This window comes from Scophthalmus maximus, chromosome 3 (genome assembly GCF_022379125.1).
Source record: "Scophthalmus maximus strain ysfricsl-2021 chromosome 3, ASM2237912v1, whole genome shotgun sequence".
Classification (NCBI taxonomy): domain Eukaryota; kingdom Metazoa; phylum Chordata; class Actinopteri; order Pleuronectiformes; family Scophthalmidae; genus Scophthalmus; species Scophthalmus maximus.
The window spans coordinates 10,571,122-10,588,328 of NC_061517.1; the positions used below are offsets into that span (position 1 = coordinate 10,571,122).

Sequence of the window (17,207 nt, forward strand, 5' to 3'; positions counted from 1 at the left end):
ACGTGAATGCTCCATGACAGGCCGACGGATGTTTTAGCATGTCCTATTACATCTAGCCCCTCGTCAATAAAACAAAAACCTTCCCCTTTGAGGGAGCATGTGCACGCAAGAGATGTCTCGGGGTGAAGAGAGGGGTTGTCATTCAGAATTCTTTCAGCGGGGACCTTCGTAACAAGCTCCCACCACTGCAACTGCACTCCAACACACACCCACCTCAAGCAAAAAGGAGAGGCTTGTGACCCCTGTGTTACATTGAAGCCAGAGCCCTAACAGCAGTGTGTTTGTGTGTGTGTTTGTGTGTGTGTGTGTTTGTGTGTGTGTGAGTGTGTCAGCTGCTGTGCTGGAAATAGTCTATTTCACAGGGGATGAGAGGCTAATCTCACTGTAATGACCATTCTTTGGCATGACATCACGCATTCACAACACTCATATATACTTCACTCATGTGGGGTGTGTGTGTGTGTGTGTGTGTGCGTGTGCGTGTGTTCAGAATATTTCCGTCTATTTGGCTTTTACCTTCTAAAACAGACCATTATAAATCTTGTCAGACACCCAGCTGCCAAACATCCTCATCTCTCTCTCTCTCTCTCTCTCTCTCTCTCTCCTCTCTCTCTCTCTCTCTCTCTCTCTCTCTCTCTCTCTCTCTCTCTCTCTCTCTCTCTCTCTCTCTCTCTCTCTCTCTCTCTCTCTCTCTCTCTCTCTCTCTCTCTCTCTCTCTCTCTCTCTCTCTCTCTCTCTCTCTCTCTCTCTCTCTCTCTCTCTCTCTCTCTCTCTCTCTCTCTCTCTCTCCTATCTTTCCCCCTAACTGATGAATGAAAAACAATATTGATCAAAGCTGACATCCAGAACTTTACAAACAGCAGGACTAGGGTATCTATTCACATTCAACCACTTAGAGAATAACGGGTGGGCGTCCAGGTGGCGTGCCGTTGGCCTCATGTGCTGGCAACAGTCGTACATTTGGAGGTCGCACCAGCCGCCTGTGTCCTAAACAGTAGATGTAATGATATAACTTCACTGTAAACATCGAGATGTATCTGGTGAGAGGCAGCATCAAGGTGAGATGCTTGTTTCCCGGAAGCTGTTGTCCAGTGTGTGTGCTCTCAAGGCTATGGACCCTATGTACAATATAATACAATATATGTATAAGTGTGTCCATGCAGGTATGTGTATGTGGCTGTGTGTGTGTGTGTGTGTGTGTGTGTGTGTGCGTGTGTTGAACTCTGATATCATTTGAGCTGTCTGAAAATGAATTTCTGTGACACTACATTTCCACCTGTACAGCTGTATGGTGTCAGTCTGTAACAGAATTATGTCTCAACACACATATGACTGCAGAGAAATGTGAATTTTTAATAGGAATCAAATTGGCCTGTCACATCTACTTGCTAATGCACTGTATAATTCATGAATGTAGCAATAATGTTCTTACTTTCTGGGGCAGCACTTCATACTGTACTGCACTGCTCTAGGACACGTGCCCTCGACTGTAGATTCTGTTTTCACCAATAAAAAAAAAACCTTGGTGTGTCTTTCTATTTTCTCCCTGCTAACAGGAGAAAAAGAACACGACATAAGATTTCACATTTGTTATTTTTAGAGTCTCTGACAGCCTGATCAATAATTCTGAGCATAAACATATATCTTCTGTAACAAGAAAGGTCCAAACTCTAATCTCAGAGAGAGAGAGAGCAGCCCACTCACTGTCTTCCTCATCAGTCATTGTCACGTCACACACAAATCAATGGTTTGATTGTTTTTTCTAGGGAGGAACAGCTTAATCCAACATGCACACATACGGCGGACACACGAGAATGCAAGCTCCGGATCAAAGCTCTGCATTCTCATTAGCATGCAATACAGTCCCATGTTCACTTCAGAAATGGGGAAGTTAAATTAATGACGTTTTCAGATCCACGGCGAACAATGACAAATGTCATTACTAAAAAAAGCACTCGCCCAGTTCGAACATTGCAACTCTATTATTTTTCCTGCCTGTTTGGAGATGCGAGTTATTTTTCTGTCAGAGACGCCACATGTCATGAGATGTGGAAGGAAAAAAATCTTTTAAGAGCTCACCGTGCAAGACAAGGCTTTCACATTCACCCAGATTTCTCCCCAAGACCAGCTGCTAAAACACCCAGAATATTAAAAGTGTTTCGGGTTCTATTTAGCTTTTGAAGACGCCCCACCCTCAATCAGCCCTCGACTTCCTCTAAAGCACAATCGATGCTTACCAACAAGGTTGCCTAGCACCAGTTGCTTAGTAACCACCAGGCCATTGCTTTTCTACTACAGAACGTCTCACTAATTCTATGTCAGAGCTAAATTTAGAATACGCCTTTGATTTATCCCCCCCTCACTGGATTGACAGAAGTTGGCTGCACAGGAGTCTTTCTCGAGCAGTGGCGCGCTTGATTTTCCCCCTCTGCGCTGCGTCTTCCTCGTGATGAAATCAAAAGCTGGCAGTCGTTATAAAACAGGTGCTGTCTCATTAAATCAGCGCCAAAGATGTAAAAAAAAAATAAAGAATCCCCGTCATCTGTAGGTTAGTGCTACTGATTACAACCGATCAGCTGATTGGCAGATGCAGAATGATGGCTGCCATGATGTCTCAGATGTAAATCAATAAGAAATACAGTTAATACAATACTGATACAATGAAGTTGATCAAAGCACCCTGTTTGACAGCATGTTCAAATTTTTACCAATGTTTTTAATTGCATTAGTCTTTCGTCAATATGACATGAGAATGTTTTAAGTCAGATGTTGTATAGTATTAATCGAATTATATCTCTTGAAGTCATCAACAATGTGTATGAAACATTACTAATACACCTATTTGGCTTAATTTGGAACATACTGGCTTTACTACAACATTTTTAACATGCACTCTCGCACACACACACACACACACACACACACACACACACACACACACACACACACACACACACACACAAAGCAATTCTTCCCAGTCACTCCATCTGATAACCAACTGTGCACCCATTGTCTTTTCAGGCCTTTGCCAACACAGTAGTGTCAAGTTAGAGCTACTGACACATCCCACTCACTCCTCCAAATTCAGAGAGACGGGGAGGAAAGTGAAGGGGAGAGGCTAAGGGAGAAAAAACAATGTGGGATGCCAAGTAATGAAACCGCTGATGGAACTGAGCGGAGCTGCAAATGCGGAAGCAGTGGCTCAACGCATTATTGCCCCCATCAAGGAGATTATGTTTTCACCCCTGTCTGTCTGTCTGTCTGTCTGTTTGTTTGGTTGTTTGCTGGCTTGTTTGTGTGTTGACACAAAAACCACTCAATGGATTTCCATGAAACTTGGTGGAAGGATGGGACATGTGGCCTGAAAGAACCCATTACATTTTGGTGTGTTTTTGTTTTTTCTGTTTGCCATTTGCATTCATTTCCCAGGAAATAATGCATGGATCAACATTGAGAGACTGATATCTATGGGATCTACGGGTGTGTGCAATTTGGTGCAGCCTGATTGAATTGAAGGGGACTATTGGGCCTTGGCGGAGGTGTGCGCTCCACTGAGTGCCATTCAAGTTGTATTTGTTTTTTCTTATTTCGATGAACTGCGTGAAAGGTGAGGTCTATTTTTGTCTGTTTGCATAAACTACATGCTTTCTAAATCCCCCCATCTCTCTATGTTTGTGTGTGTGCGTGTGTGTGTGTGTGTGTGTGTCTGTGTGTGTGTGTGTGTGTGTGCGCGCGTGCATGTTCATGTGTGTTTTCACATGTTGGCTTATTAAGACATAGAAGCCTTCACTATATTGCTCCCTGGACATCCATCAGTTTATTAATCAGTTAAATGGGAGGCAGGGAGTGAGATACTGTCCACCAACCGGCATTACAACCCTCAAACCCGATTTGTGCAATACAATATAAAAACAAATGAGAAATTCATTCTTATGAATCTAGAAGAAAAACCCTGCACAAGAACTTCTGCAAGGTGTGATTGAATTGTGTTGACAACACAGACTGAAAATATACAATAAGACTGGTACTTCAAGGTCAAGTGAGAGTTTTCTTTCTTTCCTTCTTTCTTCCTCATATACACTATACACACCAAAGCCAGACTAAAATGCATCAAGTCACTGTCGTATAGGGCATAGAAGACATGTTTTAAATAGTGTACACTCCATTCATTTTGCTGGCGCTTTTGTCAAAAGCGACTTACAATCATGGAGGCGGTCAGCATGCTCTATGAATGGATCAAATCTGAGTGGTCCTTTCATGCGATGTGTTCTGACAATGCTTGCAGTCTGTTTCATTCGGCTTGTTAAGGAAGCCTTGCAGAGTGGCTGACAATACGACTCTGAATTTAACGAAGGAAAGAGACCTTTTTCAGATTTACACTATTTCACATCATTAGATCTGCACACCACGGTAAACGTTTTCCTTTCAGCGAGCCAAGTGTGGAGAACCGTTCGCTAAATGTCATGACAGTTAACTCCAGCCACACATCGTGAACGTTGCTGATTTTATTGTGACAACACTTTCATTCTCTCCGGGGAGGGAGCCGGGGACACTCCACGGTGACAAACAAGCCAGAGTTGAGGCAAATTGAGTCACAAGGCGTCTACAGTTAACAAATATTAAATTAGCGGAGGGGTAAACGGAAGCATGTTAGATTAGAAGAGACAGGTCATCAGGATCTCAATCAGGACAGTGTCATTGTGTTGCCGCGGCGCTGATGAAGTAGCTAACAGGTTTGGTCGGTCTACAGCTCTTCAGGTACTGTGACAGTTTTATCTGCCGTTTCGTTACTGCGCGGGGGGAAATGAATGGCCTGACTGGGACAACATGTGCCATGTTCTCATTAGTCAGATAAAGCATGGAGTTTGATTTTCTGACAGAGGAGGGGTTCGGCTCGGCAATGTCATAATGGGACACTCGGGCCGGTGTCATTGCAAACGACCCTGGAACATGTCTTGCCAGAAAATATTTTCTTGGGTTGCGTTTCAGCTGTAAGACATATTCCTGACTCAATTTTCTTTTTACGCTATAGACAGTTCGGTACAATATCAATGAATCTTGACTACTGAATATTCAAAAATCTGAACATTACTGTCAGTCACAGAGGAGCTTTTGGCAGTGGTGCTTCCCTCCCTTGGTGAGCGAGAGGACAGTAATTAGCTCAGGGGTGATCTACAAGGTGTTCCTCGCTAGTTAAAACCCTAATTAAAAGCCTTTGAGAGCCACAGAAACAAACCTGATGTAATAACTGCTTTGCAAATATGCAGCTGCTGAGCTATTAACCTTGGAGCCACGGCGGCAGCTCTGCGATGCTACACTGAGGCGTGGCGGTGCTTCCAGCCTAATGTTGTCGCCAGGGCAACGCGCTCAAAATGACAATGTGTTAACGTCCTAATATTCATAAATAATGTTTACCATGTTCAATGACTTAATTTAGTGTGTTAGCACGCTAACATTTGCCAATCGACACCAAGTATATAGAGAGTACAGTTTAGGATGGTGGGAGTGTTATTACTATTGCAGGTAAAAGTATTTTATTTGATGCTCTTGCTAGTAGAAGTAAAGGATTCAACCAAAAAGGGTCCAAATGTTGATATTTCACTCGGAGCCCAAAACGTCAAACTCATTATAGCACTGAAGGAGGAAACAGTGGCAGATCATCAAAGTCCTATGGTTACATTTTTGGGAACCATACATCAATGATGATGATGTCATTACTATCACATGATCATCATGTTTTTTTTCTATCTATATAAACTTTAGATAATGTCTATAGACAAGGATGCAGTGAAACCTCTGAAAAATCATTTCTGACTTCTCTGTGATTCTTCCTGACATTACATGATGGGCGATCATTTTCTGATCAAAATAAGCTTCAGATTGTTTCTCTAGCCCAACTATAAGAGGAAATGTCTTGTGGAATCTGAATTCCGGAGGATTATTGTATTGACCTTGGCCTTTGACCGATCAGATGACCGATCAGATGATTATCTGGATGTACCCTCCCCAGTAATAATCCCAACAATTATGGTAAAAAATCACACTCTCTCTCACACATACACACACATACAGTGAAAGCAGACATGTAATCCCTTAGATTATTTAAAATTACAATTAAAATATACCAACAACCAATCTTTGGACTGAACGGGAAAAAAATAATATTTGAATCAGTGACCTGATTTGTAAAAACCTCTACTTTCTTCTGACACACAACTTCCCCCTAATGGGCAGAGAGGACAGGGACAGAGGAGGACACATATGTCAGACTCCTCCTTTGTTGTCCGGCACCCACCAAACCATGACATGTCACTCTGCTTTGTGTTACCGTGGCAGCAGCCCTCCTGCTGTCAATGTGCTCTGCCGCAGTGCTTTGACATACGCTGCGACATTAAGAATGGGAATTGTGGCATACGGAAGAATCTATCTCTCTATCTATCTCCTTCAGCCTCTGCTAAACTATTTTTTTCTTATTCAGCCCCCCACTGCCAAAGATATGGGCACAAGGCTATTCACTGAATTGTATCGGTTGACCTCTAAAGGTGGTTTGTTCCTTGACTCTTACATTAATCAGGCAACCGAGCCACAGGGTTGTATATCCCAGCACACTATAGATAGAACGGCAGAGGTGTGATTAATAATGATAATAATAAACCATAATGATTGTCATTGTTCCCTTCATGTGAGCCATTTCCAGAGACCTCATTGTGCCTGCTGGTTCACTGCGGTGGCTAACCGGGACACTTAATGGACCAGAGCCTTTGTTAATATTCACAGCTATCACCTTGGCTTTTCCTGTGGAAATATTTGCTTTGATAATGTCCATGTGCGCCTGGAGTTCACTCTGTCTGGAGGACATTTAGGCAACCGAGCTGGACCTAACCGAACCGAATTCAATTGAATTACAGAGTGAAATCGAATCAAAGTCAACAGATATGAAGTCAGTGCCCTGACTGATCTGAACCTTCCCCATTACATTTGAACTGAACCGTGATTCGAGACGGCAGCACCTTATCTGCTGTGATCTTCCTGCTCCGTTTCCGCAATGTGACCTTGGGCGTTGCCAGTTATTCTGTCTGTGGGCAACACAGATCCATCCAGATATCTACACACGGCTGATTGCTTTTCTTTTAGAATCCGTCTGAATGACCTTACTTCCTCTATTGTCCTGCGGAGACTTCCCACGGGTTTTTCTACCGTTCCCCGCCAAAACGTTGAGTGTGTTTCTAAGCACCGCAGGGTTTTCCCTGCGAATCTGCTGAAAAGGCTGCCTGGGGTGTTTTGTAAAAACACTAAGCCATGCAACTGCTGTTCCAGTTGTTTCATCAAAGTGGTGAGGACAAATTGGAAATCAGCCATCCACCTCTGCTGGCCTCTAAAATCATGACATTGTGTCGCTCTATACTGTCAAGTTATCTGAACTATTCAGGCACACACATGCAGTTATGAATGCAAATGTAGGTCTGCAAAAATATTGCTAGGTCCTTTTAAATCACATTGGATTTCTTTTCCCTTAATGGTCTGTGGAAAATCCTTTAAAAAAAAACAAACTCCATCACTGGCTTACACGGATTTGTAGTTTGAACCGCCTGAAACACACAGACCCTGGCCCATATATCACTTCACGTGATTTACAACCAAACCTGTGGGTCCTACATCATTTAGAAGTTACAGGACAAGAGTTATAGACTATGTTAGACCTGCCATGTTGCTGTCTCACAGCTACAGCCGAGTGATGGGGAGGGGAAGAGAGAGCTGGGGGGTGGAAAGGTCTCAGTGGCAGAGCAGTGGGTTGAAAGCACCTTACAAAGCCTCGGCTCTCCACATGACACTTTATAGCATGACCTTCGATCACAGCACGACTGTCTCTTTTGTGCTGTACATTTTCAAGTACCAGCTAAAAGCTTTTCCAGGCTCCTTTGAGGAAATAGATTTGGTCATGGAGAGATGAGAGTGACACAGAATAGCAATCTATACACTCGGATCTACAATCTTTCCCTCGTTCATAGTTTCTCTAACCCTGGTGAAAAAAAATGGTACAGAAAAAAACATTCCTGTGCTTACTATATGGACTAGACAGCTCTTTGCATTCCGCAACAGCTATGCCACATCAGTGGAGAGATTTTATCTCTTAAAAACAATGCACAACTCCTCCTGCCTTCATTTCACTATTTCTCTCCCTATCGTCTTCTCATTTCCTTTCATTTCATACCTGGATGATAAAGAACCAAGTCAAGAATGAAGTACTTGCTTGCTTTCAACCACTGACTCATTTGGAAAAAAAAACTCTAGTTCAACTTAAGTCATTTCAAGTTTCTTGTAAAGTTTTGCTCAACCTTCACATCTCTACGTCCCTGTTTTAAAACGTATTAATGAGTGTCAAGAGTAAAAAAAAAAAAAAAAAAAGGTATGCCGCGTGCATTACCGTTTACACATGAAGCAAGATAGTTTGAGAAAAATCTGTTTAAAAATGGTGCAATAACACAGCTCCGGGCCCGATCAGTGATCACGTCTGCATATCGTTTATTCCGGTCACGGAAGCACAAACTCTCCCCCTGTGCTGCGAGAGACTGATGTCTTTATAGAGAAGACAGCTTTTATCCTTTGATCTTCTCTATTGACAGCAAAGATGGATCAGGCCAGCCAGTCGTCGGTTGCAACAAGGCATATTGAGATTAAATTTAGCAACACACCTCTGCCAGCCTCCTGCAGCGACCTCGGAGTCATGTACGTGTTGAAATGCCCTCTGTGATACGTCTGCGTGTGTGCTTCCGCGCGTTTGTATGAGTAATGGAGAGTTTGCTAAGCAGGAGGCACAGTAATTAGTAATCATCTCACCGTATGTTACATGCAGGGCTGTGCGTGTGCCTGCAGTGACAGCTCCGGAGTGATGCAATTCAAAAGAGCAGAGAGAAACAGTCGAGGAAGGCGGCTGGACGTCACAAACTGCTGCCGCGGAAACATATTTTCTTAAGGCGCAGTTAAAATCAATTTTAGAAAATGAAGAAAGAAAGAAAAAATACATTTCATTTGTAATCTATAACAATATAACACTTCTCCCCTCCCTCGCATTGCTGTTACTCTTTTAATGTATCTGTTCTCTTTGCTTTTGAAACACTGAAAACCAAAATAAGGCCTTTTTATCTGTGGCCATCCTTTGCGAATGCTCATGATACGTATCTAGCTACTTAAGCCTGCTCACTTTTCTGACACTGCCAACCGCCTATTAGGGCCATTGTCGGGGGAGCGGGGTCATATTTAATCCTCAAACTCAGAATTTCCTAGATTGAAGTCATTTTTCAGGAAAAACAAAACAAAAAACCAGCCTCATATTTTCTGAGATTAAAGTGGTATATTCTGCTACAGCTGTCAGAAAAATGTGAGCCTTCTCGACGAAAGTAGTTCATTCTTTAGAGCGCGTCGACTGCTTTTGCCGTATAGAATAATCTGGGCACATAAAATGTTGCGACCGTTTACAAGGGTTTTTTTTTCTGAAAACCACACAACCAATTTTGTCACTCGGGTAGAGTAGTTCATCAGTCTGGAACTGTGCTCATGAACACATTTGTCCCCCGTGTGATATAAACGTGCGCACACACAGAGACGGAGATATGGATGGCTTCACACACACACACACACACACACACACACACACACACACACACACACACACACACACACACACACACACACACACACACACACACACACACACACACACACACACACACACACACACACACACACACACACACACACACACACACACACCAATATTTCAGTTCCGACTGAGACACTTATGTCGAGGAATAGAGCAAATAATTAAACAATCAGATCTGGCGGCGGCTCTGCGCTGCTCTTTGAGTGATCAGCGTCTGCAGAAGAACTAGAGAAGCTTTTTCGGATGAGAGGGGAAACATCTCCAAGGACCTCAAGCAAGTGGAGCTGCACTTACAGCTCTTACACATCCCCGTGACCTGGTTCACTGAGACTCTTCACAGAAATGTGTGTGCAACACCTTGATCTGTGTGATGTAAAAAGCCTTGCAGCTGTTTGCTTGTTGACACGAAAATGTTACGCCATGTTGGTTGTGGAGAGTATCAGGTTTTTAATTTTTTTTTTAAAAGGGTACTGTAAAACAGTAACAAACCTTAATTTAATTTATTTTGGATTAAATCCTGCTCTGTATATAGTATTTATATACCTTTGTTTTTTATTTAATGTTATTTTTTTGTAAAATTTTGTACATACTACCCCTTCTGTCCACTTTGCTGCTGTAATGCCCAAATTTCCCCATTGTGGGACGAATAAAGGTATATCTTATCTTATATGAATCCAACATAACTCCTTGAACTTCAAATTAAAAGGTACGTTTTTCTTACCTTTTAACTCTCTCTGAATGTAAGTGAATAAGTGCATTTCCCAAAATGTTGTTCATAAGCTGATTATTTGCGGGGTTTTGTTTCTTCAGTTTGACCAGTTGTCGCCTTTTTATTATGTCATTTGTGTGTGTGTGTGTGTGTGTGTGTGTGTGTCTACTGTTGCGACCTTCAATTATTTATGTTGCCCGTTCTTGTGTTCTCTCACACCTTGGGAGGTTCAAATGGGCAGCGGTGTCAGAGAGGCATAAATAAGGCAACAACGTGGCCTTATATCTGACACACAGACGCACAAGCAATTGCCATGGTGTTGTGCACTGTGTTCAACAGCAGCAAGGAACATTTACAAAGGCCATGTTGGCCCATTGGTGTCATCTATTACAAATAATACGCATGAAGCAGGTTGTTAATTTTTTTTAAGGAAATGATCGGCATATTTTTGTTGTCAAACTATCAGATTTAGACCGCAACAGATAGAAAAAATATATATTAAAAGGCTCCTAGCCTTCAAAATCCACGTTGATCAAAACTTAATATACTGGCAGCACCACTGTTTACATGGGTGGTTGTGTGTGTTTCTACGGCCGCACGTGTTCCTACAATGTGGCAACGGTGATGATGGATGGTGGGTCAGCATGGGAGGCTGAGTGATCCATGAGCAGAGCGAGTCCGTCACCACACTGACAGGCTTGGCGGGAGTATGATTAATCCCCACTTCCTCTGGGCGTTTGTGATGAAGCTTAGATGTATACGTACGTATTTGCCATGATGCACTTTTTTCCAATGCTGACAAAAAGGGAATTTGCTAAAGAACAGTGAATGAAACTGCTCAACAGGCATCTCTGTGGGAAGTTTCTGTTTACTGCAACTGGGTTTTTATCTTCATTTTTACGTATGTTATAATAACATTTTATAAAATGGGCAGCTCAACTCAAGCGATCTGACAACGGCTATGACCTCCGAGCAGTTTGCACAGGTCCGTATTCCTCCGCGAATGAGGAAGTAACGACATAAGTAGACGCGGGTAGCGACGGAGTGAAGTTGAGGAAACTTAGGAGAGCTCAAAGCACGCAGTGATGTTGAATGGTTGTGGTTTTGGCGTGGGCTACGGCCCACAGTAGCCTGGGAACTTAAATTGCCGGCGAACCCAGCTACTGTCTCGTAGCTTTCTTTCTGTGGAACGCTACAGTGTGTTGCATAGCAACCTTGCAGGCAGCAAGAAAAATAAAAAAATCTAATTGTAGTGTGTCTTCATTTTGCCATAATTGTAACCATTTTATGAAATCAATAGCTCACTTCAGGGGGTCGCCACGGCCTGTCGTGAGCTTTAAAGTATCGCACTACAGTTAGATGGAGCAATACACAAGAACTGACAGACAGGTTGCAAACAAGCCATTAGTTCAGCCATATCTAAACCAGAGCTTTTTTAGAGTTTGAGGTGTTCTTCCACACAGCAGAGGGAGAAGCTTGGGCGAGAGATAATGCACGGGCGTGAGGGTGATAGAGACAGATACCTGACGGTGTTGCAGTTGCAACTGGTTAGATAAGGTAAATTCAGTTGTGTTGTAGTTTGACCTCCTGATTTGGCCCCACTCGTCATCATGGTCAGCAATTGCTGGAGCAACAGCAGTGGCTGAGACACACAACTCATGGAATCAGATTAAAATTTGGAAAAGCTGTTCAATAGGATTTTCTGTTTGACTTATTATTTTCTTATTTTCCTTAATCCTTAAAAAAAAAAAAAGATATTTAAGAGCACATATCTTTCCTGACAGTCATTACACTTTAAGGTCTCTTCCTTTTTCCTGCACATCCAAGAATAGGTTGCAAACAGGAACTGCTAATACCTAATATTGCATATTTTTAATGATGAAAATTGTCCAAATGTAAGGGATTTAATAAAAAAAGAAGAAAAGAAAAGGGGGACTTGTGTGTCCAGGCAGGACAGAAGTAATTGACTCTTACATCAGAAGCTAACAAGGTAAGCCTGGCTGGGTTGGACCGTCTCTAATCCCTTGTGTTTGCTGCTCTCTGGTTGTGGGGTTAAAGAAGAGGGACGCAAGAATTACTAGATTTTCCGTCAGCAAATCCATGTCGGGTTTGCACAAGCGGCAGAACCCAAATCCAACTAATGCACGTTGTAGGACCTTGCTGTTCCTTCCTTTGAGGATTAGAGAGTCTACCTCTGAGGGCAAAGTCAGACGGGCGTGACACATATCACAGAGATACTGCGCAAAGTACACAAACACCGACTCAAGCAGGCAGTCACACACACACAGGGGCACAGATTTTCTTCCCCATAATGTGGTGAAAACACAGCACGTGTATGTGTGCGTATTTTATATTAGGAGGGGATTTTCTGAAAATCCCAAACTAGGATCAATGTCGGAACGGCTGCCACAGTTGGGGGCTTTAGTATGATAGGAGCCGTGTCATCCTATACATCTCAATAAGCCCCAGACTCACACATGCACACCATCTTTAAGGGAGATTGAGAAAGAAACACACACACACACACACACACACACACACACACACACACACACACACACACACACACACACACACACACACACACACACACACACACACACACACACACACACACACACACACACACACACACACACACACACACACACACACACACACACACACACAGAGAGAAGTAGGGAGAGGGGCAAGTTGAGAGAAACATAGACACTGTCTTTTATCGGATTCAATAGTGCTCTAAATGAGGAGGAGGGTGAAGCGACGTGGGCCAGTCACCGGTGCCCAGACAAACCCAGCTACGCCACATCTTTCTGATTATTTGAAATGGCTCCGCAGATATGACACATGGGATGAAAGTGTCACATTAAATGCGTTGGCTGCTGTAATGCTGCCATTCACATACTGCTGCTTTGAGACAAATGACCATGAGAGGCCTGAAATTCAAATAGGTGGCATGGAAGTTTTCTAAATGTCTTCTACATTACATGCACTGTCTTTGAAGTGATGCATCAAAATGCATGGAGTGATCAGCAACATCTACACCAGATTACAACAATTGCATCAGTGAGTAGTTCAGAAATGTCCGGGGGGAGCCATAGAATTTAGTGCTTTATGCACTATTAGTGAAATACAGTTGATTCCACATTGCACTGACAGACAGTGGAGTGATTTAAGTGATACAATTCAACACTGTGTGCAGGGATGCTGTGTTTGGATTGAGATGGAGCCTTATAATTTCAGCAGAGGATTACAGTAGTCAACATGGAGATGAATGCATGAAGCAGTTTCTCAGATTCAGACAGAATCGCACATTTTTCAAGGATGTCCATGGCGAAACTTGAGGCTTCAAACCAATGTGTGACGTCACGTCACGGTGGGTTGCCACTCGATATAGATGCGTGTACGTCATATTCATGGGTAAATTCTCGGACTTTATGCCTCGACCTGTTTTTTTCCTGTTACACTACATTTTAGCATTTCACAGGTGAACATGACGATGTCTTCAAAGCAGCTGATACAAGAAAATCTTGGCAGATGGAGCCAAATGAATTGTGCCTTCAGTAAACGCCATGTGAGACCACAGTGGCTGCTGCAGAGCAAAAGTTACGTGTGTGTATAACTCAGCCCTAATCTCTGCGCTGCCAGTGAGCTGGGTCACTCGTCAGTCAGACACGGGTCAGACATACTGAATGCTGGCACGTCATGACAAACCAACAAAACTCTAAAACCTTCAAAACAACCCGATGACGGATTGAGAGATTAGGAACTCTCAGTGCCGAACAGCTCTCACACATTCAAAAATGCATTCAGTATTATGGAGCAATCTGAAAATATGACTCAAAAAGCCCTGGGTGTTTACAGCTGCGACTGCAGCCGTAACACATATGTTGTTTTTTGCTTGTCGGGGTCCAGAACCGCATAAATAGACTCCAGACATACTGTGTGCTATTTTAAACTTGGCAAGCAGGTTTATTCACATGTTCTGGTTTAGGGCAGCAGTTCTCCACCTGGGTGTGAGGAGCCCCAACGAGGATGTGAGATAAATCTGATGTATAGCAATATGATTAAAAGGATATGAAAGCAGACAAATATTCCTGCTACTACAAAATATTCTTATCTTTTGACTCTTCTGCAATCTTTTCTCTTTTTCTTGATTCCAAATTAACTTTACCCTTTCAGGGCACTAAAGAATATTTCAGATCAGACATGAAAAAATGAAATTACGGGTCAAATTGGTCTCATCCTGTAGACATTTACAACTAGACTACTGCTTTAATTTCAAGGATCACAAAGTTAGGAACCACTGCTTCCGCGTGCAGTATACATTTGTTTTTTGTGATTTTCAAACACAACAAAGGTTAAGTTGGAAAAAAGTTAAGTAGTAATTAAAATTCAATCAGTTCTAACATGATGCTGTTCTAATGGTCTTAAAACGGTCATAATCTGTTTCTTAGAAGTTTCTAGAATTAATTGTAACGGAACGGCATTGAACAAGTAAACAACCCACACACACACACACACACACACACACACACACACACAGAAAAGCTTGCAGTATATCTTTCATTCTTGCATACCAAATTGTCTTTTTTTTCCCTCCCTCTAACAGAGAATACGCAATACACAAATATGTGAAATAAAGAGACGGGAGGCGGAGGCCTTTACGGTGATGCAGGTGTGTGACTTTGCAGTGGCTCTGTCGGGACACAGCCACAATGTTATCCAGCTCCCTGGGGTGGGGAGGGGGGTCCCTGTACCTGCTGCCGCACAGAGACATATTGTACCAGCCAGCCTTCCATTAACTGTCCCTGTATGACTTCCCCCCGTGATTCCACTCTGCCGTGTGGCTCTTTTCTGTGAGATGCTGTTAGGGGTTGTGCACTCACAGACTGATGCTCAGAGGACTAAAACTAATTGGCAAAAAGGTGCCGCAGCCTTCAGAAGAAAACACCACAGAGCTACGGGGAAATTAGCTGCTAACAGCTAAAAGAACACTGGTTAGAAAAATGCCTCCTCATTTCATCAAAGCTAATTGTGAATGTGGGCATCATTTTATATGAAAAAGCAGGAAAGGGTTAGCTGTTAAATGACATGTGGCCATTTACATCTTAACTTTCACCAACTCCCTGCTGTCTGATGTAACCATCACAACTGTTACCCTGCACTGCCCCCTGCTGGTAAGTACACCCAAACACAAGTCTAATGTGAATAGTTTAAGAATTATATCAGTAAAAATGAGTCATGGATTTTTTTTAAATCTCTGTTTTAGCTACAAAGTGGCCTCTGGCTGTGCCTTGATGTTGATGATTGTGATTGTAAGTGCTACCACTCTTCTGCCTCCTCTCCATGCTGCAAGTCATGACTCACAGTGTGCTGCTTACATAGAGATACACAAAGACAAACACTCCTATGCACATGCTCACCGGTTGAAGAAGGTGACATTCACCAGGCTGTCTGCCAAATCACCAGCGGTCACAGACAACTGCACAAAGGCACAGTTCACTTTGGGAGCTACTACTACAAAACCATATGTTAATAAATGTGAGCACGGTGAAAATTGTAAAGCAGGTGTTAAAACTTTACAAGTCACGTTAACTATTCACGAGCCAGATTTGATTTGATTTGACGGACAAGCACTTTAAAAGTAGACAATGTTGTTCCATGGGGTTTGTTTATTTCATCTGGTCAGAAAGGCATGTGTCCCCGTCCAATGCCACAGACTCTCTGAGGCTCAGTGCTGACACGAAGAGCCCAGACTCAATTAGCAGGTCAATAACCATTTCCCAGCCCACATCTGGAGGGCACACTGTCCACCCAGCTGCTATTACACACCTCTGAATTCCCGCTCTCCTCGGGAATAGCTACAGAAACCTTGTAAATCGCAGTCTGATGACTGCATCTGTATATATGTATATATATATATATATATATATATATATATATATATATATATATATGTGTGTATACTGTATATATATATATATATATATGTTTGGTTTTTTTTAAATTGGATTACAGTGGTAACCACATCGACAAAAACATAATAATCCAAATATCATGAATTGTCCCTTTTAACTTGAACAATGTTCACCATCAGCTCAGTCAACACAGGTGTTTTTCAAATATCTTCTTTTTTTTGTTAGTGGTTGATCCGTAACCAGAAATCACTACATTTATCATAAATGAATTAATTCAATTAAAATCACCAGCGTGGCTTTACCAAACTCTGTAATGGTTCTAGTAGCACAACAACCTCTTTTTTATACACAGATAATAACAACAAAAGGACTTAGCAACTAACAGGATACTACTGAACCACCTGGCTTAGCCACACTAGCTAGCTCCGATTAGCATGTTAAAGCAAATGACTATTCCTTTACCAATTGCAACTTTTACCACATTGCCTGTTCACTCAGCTGTTGTATAAAAAAACATAAAAAACGTGACCCAAGTTGTAAATGTATTAAACCGTTTGTCTTTTATACAATTCCAGTGAGTTTTCCAGTTTACGCACCTGATAACGATGACAGGAAGTCCCGCTCTTTAGAGCGAAAGATATTCCGGCAATCTTCCGGCTTCCTCAGTCTCCTACAACGAGCAAGAACGATGGACCCCCGGCCATTGTATGAATAGATCACCACCTACAGGTTAAACTGCGTAATAGCATGTAACTACCTGTAATGTCAGCAGACGAGGATTAATTATTTAGTGTAATGGTTGAATGTGAATTTAATGACTAAGTGAATGAAAATTTTCATGAAACATTAAAATCATTCAAATAGTAGGGTGCTTGTTTTGACATAATTCATGCATTTCATGACAGACATTTTTACA

At 42.3% G+C, this 17,207-nt stretch overlaps 1 protein-coding gene across 4 annotated transcripts in view; it reads right to left on the reverse strand.

The window, feature by feature from the left end:
- Positions 1-16,927, reverse strand: part of kcnd3 (potassium voltage-gated channel, Shal-related subfamily, member 3) — a 162,565-nt gene extending 145,638 nt beyond the window's left edge. For all 4 annotated transcript variants that reach the window (XM_047331214.1, XM_047331219.1, XM_047331211.1 and 1 more), the window contains exon 1: positions 16,888-16,927. The gene's annotated coding sequence lies outside the window, so the exon portion shown is untranslated. The remainder of the gene's footprint in view (positions 1-16,887) is intronic.
- Between the last annotated feature and the right edge of the window lie 280 nt (positions 16,928-17,207).